Source organism: Molossus molossus, unplaced genomic scaffold (assembly GCF_014108415.1).
Source record: "Molossus molossus isolate mMolMol1 unplaced genomic scaffold, mMolMol1.p scaffold_m16_p_6, whole genome shotgun sequence".
Lineage (NCBI taxonomy): Eukaryota > Metazoa > Chordata > Mammalia > Chiroptera > Molossidae > Molossus > Molossus molossus.
This window is the reverse complement of record NW_023425399.1, coordinates 107,164,029-107,171,696: the sequence shown is the minus strand read 5'-3', so window position 1 is coordinate 107,171,696 and position 7,668 is coordinate 107,164,029. Positions and strand designations below refer to the sequence as shown.

The following is a 7,668-nucleotide window of genomic DNA, read 5'->3' as shown; positions in this document are numbered from 1 at the left end:
TGGGAACATTTGGAATAATGCAGCCACCATTATAATTCAAACCCCTAAGTCCCAACATAGAATTAATTTAAAAGAGAAGGGAGTTGATTGATATTAATGTTGAGATGGAGAAAAAACATTTTGGTTTTTTGGGGCGAAGCTAATAGCATTGTTTATGGTACCTATCATAGAGTGACAGCTGAACACCGTCTGTGTCTCAAAACCAGTGTTGCATCAATAGCAAGGTTGAAAGGGAAAAAAGGGCAGTCTAAAATTACAAGCACAGCTGAATCTAAGATTCCTGCCCTTCTGGATGTAGTTCCTTCAGGGTCTTCATCATTGTAAATGTTCTCTGCCATTTGCCACACTTGCATGATACTGTCTTCTGACACAGAACAGATCACCCAAGGTTCACTGGGATTCCAGGAGAAATCAGATATCTTGGCAGTGTGACCACCATGAATAAACAACAACTCCGGTGGCCCATCTTCTGCACGTTCCGCAGATTGCTCCTCTCCAATTTTACTTAAATCCCAGACATTCAGTCTGCGATCAGTACCACTGGAAGCCAAAATAGTCTCACTGTGAAGCGACCACTGAACCTGGAATATTTCATCCTTATGTGATTCAAAGGAATGCAACTTAAGTTTCAGATTTCTCAGACACCACAAGGCAACAGTCTTACCAGCTGATCCTGTGGCAGGAATGAATTCACTGTGAGGATTGAAAGAAAGGCAGTTCACTTCAGCAGTGTGAGCATCAACTGAGTGGCTTGGTTTGGAAGTATTGTTTGAACGAGTATCCCAGATCAGAAGTTTCTGATCATCAGCAATGGACCCAACCAGAGACTCATGAAGTAGATGTCAGGAAACATTTACTACTGCTGATGCCTGTAAAGATGATCTTCGCATCCACTTTTCCCTCCTTTGAAACAGCACTGATGTCCCATAGGCAGATGGTATGCTCATCTGAAGCACCAAGTGCCCAGTGAGATTTGGGTTCCAAGAAAGCCCATAGCCTTCCTTCTGATGTCCATGAAGACGCAAGTCTGGGACGCATTCTGCAGAAGGATCTGGTTTAGAAGGATATTTTGTATAGTCAAAAACAAGAACATCACTGGATGGAGTCTTTGTTGCGAGGATGCAAGGATTTTGCGGCATATAACGTGCCCTGTTTACTTCTCTTTCATGGTTGATCTTGATTTCTATTTCAGTTTTTTCACTAACAGAGCCAAAACCTCCAAATTCTCCTTTCTCACTGCCGTAGTGTGAAGCATCAAACTGAGCGTCATCATTATGGAGCCGCACACTGGCTATCGCAAGGTGGTTCTGTTCATCCCACATGTGTGTCCCCAGGACAAGTCGATGGATGCTGAAATCTTTCCCTTCTGGTCTGGTTACATCTGGAAGCCACTGTGCAGTTAAGCTGGGCCACTCCAGAGCATGGGTCATCACCACATCGTACAGAAAAGGGGTGTTCTATTTCCATATTTTGTACTCTTCGTTGATGACACGTTCTCCTACTGCGTCATCAAAGGCTGCTTCCTTGAGGGCCGGGGCTGCAGGCAAGCCAGCGGGATGCGAGGCCTACTGTTGCCGCAGGGCGGGGAGCCCACGAGCACTCGCTCTCCACACGTGGCCTCTATTTGTTTTTGTTTTTGTTTTGCTTTTTTCTATATTTTATTTCCCGAATGTCTCCCAATGTCTTGTCTTCATTCTGGGATCTCCTGCTGTAATACAGATGCTAATTATGTCTTAACCATATCAATGCAACAGCCTCTATGAGTTTATCAAGACCAGTCTCCCAACCCGCACATCCTCTTCCACATGCACCAGGCTTCCAGTCTAAGTGATAAAGCAAGGCATGGCCCAGCCCAGCTAAAAACCTCCACTTGTCTATAAAATAAAGAAAATCATGAAATCAGTCATAAGACTTTGACAAAAGCCAAGAGCTCTTTTTCAGTAACAATGCCACTTTAAATATAGTCTGTCAAGTCAGCCTCAAAAGATTTAGTGTTTAAGGCTTACATAAATTACAAAAACTTAGAATCTCACAGTAGTCTCACCATACTGTTCCTTCTGACATTACTGTACTGTAATGTTGACAAAGTGGAAGGAACATTTTCATCAGGGAGAGAGCAAATCAGCTTGCCCATGACCTTCTCCTTGGCCCTTTGATAATTTAGCTACAGTGAACGGATAGATCTTGTTCTCCCCGGAAGATCATATTGGGTTGATGTGGGCTCTGAGTTTTCACTGTATCAGTATTTCAGAATCAGACATATTCAATACTCAGAAAAGCAAAGAACCATGTAGTTGATAGTCTCAACCACAGCATTTCACTGCTATAAAACAGTAATTTTGTCTTTTGATCCTCACATAAATTCGATTCTAGTATTACAAATGCCAAAGATTAAGGGAGTGACAGATAAAAATTATTCGTTATTATAATGTGCCCACCCCTCCCAAAATGAGCAGAAACTATATTTCAAATGCTTGAAGCCTACAAGGAAATGCTTCAGCACCTCAGTAAGGAATCTAAAATATCTGTTTATGGACACTCAATGTATGAGTAGCATTCAAACTTTCATTACAATACAGCTAAAAATAATTCTGTGGCCCTCTTTCTGCATAAATATCTATGCTAACCAATAAAATAATAAAAATTATGACACAAAATCCACATTTGTCATTGACCTTATTTACAAAATATTTTAAAGTTCCAGAATTAACCCCTATCTCACAATTATGATGTGAAAAATTGTGATAGGTAAATAGTCTCTTAAAAACAGAATTATTAAATATATTTCTTAGATTGAAATAAAGTTTATCTTATTTCCATTGCTTAAAAATTAAGTTCAAACTAGTAAAACATATATCTTTAAGTAAACTTAAATTAAAGAATTGTTTCTCAACAGAAAACAATCATTATTAAGGAATAAAATGTATCAAATTAGTTTTGAGTAAATTATCTATTTCAATTTGTATGCCTGTTTGGATATTCTTTAAAACTATGGTTAATTTTATGATCTTAATATTTGTTTAGTGACATTCCAAGATAAAACTCTATATCCTGTAGGGGAGGCATTCTTAATCTAAGGATTCATGGGTTGAAAGTATATACAAACTTGTGTGTGTGCTGGTTCTTGTGGCCAAATATACTTTCCTGGCAAGAGAAAGTCAGAAAGTTTAATAGACTTTTTAGAACTATCAAGTGTTAAAGACTCCAAGTGGAAGTAGAGCTCATTTGAAGTCCTACCTTTGTCTCTAGAATGAAGAGAAGATAATAATTTGCTATTTTCAAAAACTTGCAAATACACTAATAAATCAAAATTGTATTCCTTTAGTCTAGTTGTTTCTAATTATAAAGATAAATTAAGTTCATACATGTCAATAGTATGATATTATCTTATGGTGTACGTTAACCATATATAGCTTATTATTTTGGGTAAAATTATACTGGTAATATCAATGACATTGATTTTAATTAAAATACCCAGTCAACAACAACAACAAAAGATTGAAGTTGATTTAGATTTCATTTCTTTCACAATTAGATATGATAAATAATTAATTCTCACTAATTCGAGAGGATTTAAAAGAGATTACATGGTTTCCTTTAGCAATCATTGAGCCTCTGGTGTTTGTACTATTTTTTTTGTTGTTGTTTTAGTGCGTTATCTTTCATTGATTGAGATGAAGTGGCAGACAAATAATTTAATCCCAAATGACATCATTTAAAAATATATAATAAATATTGGCTTATAAAAATTGCCATCTAAACAACAACAAAAGAATTAGCTATTGTCACTTCAAATTATTTTTTCATCTCAGAGTCATTCTTGGCTACAACTTAGTTTATTTTATAATTGTATATGCGTGATGTTAGCTCATTTTCAAATTATTCTGGAGACCTGAGAAGCAATCTCAAGGGTTCTTGTCAGGTTAGTGTGACAGAAACTTTGCATTACCTGCAGATTCTGCTTTTAAAATACTGCCTAATGAGACGCACTTAGAAACTTCTGGGGGCTGCAATATAGGGAGAAAAAGTAATGTGGGGAGGAAAGGAGAGTAAGAGTTTATGCATATAAACATAACCAAGGGACCTAGGCAACAATGCTGGGGGGGGGTGGAAATAGGAGGTGGGTATCAATGGGGGGAAAAGGAGAAGAAACATCTGTAACAAAAAAAAAAGAGGTCCAGTTGGTGCAGCTCAGTAGTTGAGCGTCGCCAGTTCAATTCCAGGTCTGGGCACATGCCCAGGTTGTGAGTCAAATCCCCAGCGTGGGGCATGCAGGAGGTGGCCAATTGATGTTCTCTCTCATCAATGTTTCAATCTCTCTTTCCCTTCCTCTCTCTCTAAAATTAACTTTTTAAAGAAGAGAGAGAACCTGCTACATGTTGAGCTGTTTTCAGCACTGGACAGCACTAGGAAAGTGATAACAGAACCAGTGATAGATGGCATTACGTTTTCATTTCATTAGGAATTCATTCTTGCTTATAAGTTGATTTCCTTATTTAGGGCTGCCTTGTTTCAGGTTTTGGAATTCTAATTATGTACATAAATTTTTTTGGCAAGCCTAAGCATAATGATAGATTTTAATAAATAAATTTTCAAGCAGAAAAAAAAAAAAAGAAACTTCTGGGGGCTGCTATATAGGGAGAAATAATAATTTAAAGGAGAGTGCTAGAATGGTTATACTGAACAAAAGCAACATAATATACAGATGGTATATTACAGAATTGTACACCTAAAATAGACACGTCTCCAAACAGGACATACAAATAAATGGCTAAGAGACATATGAAGAAATGCTCAACATCACTAATCATCAGAGAGATGCAAATTAAAACAACAATGAGGTATCACCTCACACCTGTCAGAATGGCCGCCATCAACAAATCATCAAACAATAAGTATTGGCGAGGGTGTAGTACACTGCTGGTGGAAATGCAGACTAGTGCAGCCACTATGGAAAACAATATGGTGTTACCTAAAAAAATTAAAAATTGATCTGCCATTTGACCCAGTGATCCCACTTCTAGGAATATACCCTAAGAAGTCTGAAACACAATCAGAAAAAATATCTGCACCCCCATGTTCATAGCAGCACTATTTACAATAGCTAAGATGTGGAAACAGTCCAAGTTTCCATCAGTAGACAAATGGATAAAAAAGCAGTGGTACATATACACAATGGAGTACTATGCAGCTGTGAGAAAGAAAGATCTCTTATCTTTTGAGATGACATAGAGGGACCTGGAAAGTATTATCCTAAGCGAAACAAGCCAAACAGAAAAAAGACAAGTATCATATGATCTCACTTATTTGTGGAATATAATGAACATAACGGTCTGAGGAATGGGGTAGTCCCAGAGACGTGGAAGTGTGGTACAGACTGACAATCCCCAGAAGAGGGGTGGTGGGGGAGAGAGAAACCACAGAACTTATATGCATGTGTGCATGAACAGTGGACACGGACAACAAAGCTGGGGACAGGGTGGGGAGGGAAAGGGTGGGGGGAATTAGTGGTGGAAAAAAGAAAAACGTGTAACAAAAGTTAATTAATTAATTAATTAATTAAAATTTTAAAAAGGAAAAAAAAACCTACATAATTTTATTAACCAATGTCGTCCCAATAAATGCAATAAAAAAATTTAGCTATCTAGAAAAAAAATTTGGTCAGCATGTAGGTCAGGGAATTGAGAAACAAGGAATGGTGTTCAAATAGGCGAGACCCAAAGAAGCAACGTGGAGAAGCATCCAGGAGCCTCTGGAATAAGCAGTGTTTGGCACCACTTTGTCCCTTTGGTTGCGAGGAGTGTTCACTGATGGCAACAAGGTGTCAGAGGCAGAAGTAGCTTAAATGCCAAGGGAATCAGCTGAATGAGGTAGAAGGAATCTGACATTACTGAGAGCAGATCAGCAAACAGAAAAGAATATGCCAGCCAGAAAACTTAAAACAGGATGTGGATTTCACACTTGCTCTGGGATAAGACCACTCACTTTGACAAATCACATTTTCCTACGTTTCTTTGTTTGTAAATAGGAATACAAACACCAACCTGCTCGTTATTTATTATAGAAAAAAAAAAAACAACAACAACACGGATAAATACAACTGCAAAGCATTTTGAAATAGGATGCAAATTAGCATCCTCTCCTGGATTTTCTGAGCATTAATAACCTAAATCTTTCCTTCTTCATGTATTTCCATTAGATACTAATGAACCAACATGTATAGTACACCTAATAGATTTTATGCAATACTTGATGTATTCTAAGGCAAAGAAGACGGGAAAATATAAAAACGTCCCTCTCTTTCTTTAAGTTTTGATGTACATGACAAAAGTCCCTTGCACATGTGATTCACTTCATATGTATTTGTTGAATTTCTTCAGTTTTTGTAGGAAAAGATTAAGGCGCATTCATTTATACTGCATTCTTGTTAAACAATCAGGACAAAACTCATGTATTTCAAACTGAAAGCAAACCAGCACTTCATTGATTTTACAATGTGGCAGTTACTGGAACATGAGAGAAAACCTCAGAGGGTGCTTCTCCCCTACACCAAGGAACTGGACACTAGCACACATTCAAAAGTAGTTTTCTTTCTGGAAAAGTAAACAAAAACATCAAACCTGATTTTCAACATCTAAAAGAATTGCAAATCCAAAAGGAAATGTAACTCTGCCTTTAAAGGGAAAATATTCCCTATAAGAACTAATCCAGTGGGAATTAGAATCCATTTTCATGTGATTAAATAAATAAAAGTAAATAAAAGTAAATAGATTTTCATGTGACAATTGAATATACTTTAACATTGGGAGATATGATTCTACACTTCTTTATTCAAGTTAATAAATTGCTAGTTAAAAAAGTAACCACCAGAATGGGTCATAATTTAAGTTCCATGAGAAGATCTTCATATTTATTACCAGACTGCTGAGCAGGTTTTCTTATACTGAGCTAATTAACTATAAACTACCTAACAGGCAACTATAAAAATAGAAGTTCCCGAAACAGTTGCTGTTTGCTGTTGGGCGTGGGCATGCCATTCTGTGCCAGGGCGCAGGGCACACACCGTGCCAGAGGACCGTCGAAGAGTCCACTTAGGGTAAGTTGCTGAAGTGACAGGGATAGGATCTCGTTCCAAATGCATGCTAATAACATTACTCTGTGGGCTGAGGTGTGGACAATGAATGAAGGTCAAAGTTAGATTGGTGGCGAGGATCACTGCCCAAGGATATTTTCCCACTGATTTTTAGATAGAGTGGAAGGGAGGGGAAGACAGAGAGAGAAACACTGATGTGAGAGAGACACATTAATTAATGACCTGACCCCAACCAGGGTCGGGGATCCAACCTGCAACCCAGGAACATGCCCTTGACCAGAAATTGAATCCCTGACCCTTCAGTCCCTGGACCCACGCTCTAACACTGAGCCAGACTAGCCAGGGCTTGACTTGTTTTTCAATAAGCCTCTTTCCAATGAGTTTCCCACACATGTTGACTGGAACTTTTGAAGATGTTAATAATAACATTATTTAAGACCACCCAGCTTTTACAGTCCATGTATCATTCTAAATTTGAGAACTCTTGGTTCTTCTTTCATTGTCTTTGGACTTGATGCTCCCGTAATCTATTTAAAGTGGTAACATAAGATTTTTAGCCTACTTTTACGAGAGGC

General features: G+C 37.9%; 1 pseudogene; it reads right to left on the bottom strand.

Annotated features, from left to right (window-relative positions):
* Window positions 1-271: 271 nt before the first annotated feature.
* LOC118618927 lies at window positions 272-1,476 on the bottom strand (annotated as a pseudogene).
* Window positions 1,477-7,668: the final 6,192 nt, after the last annotated feature.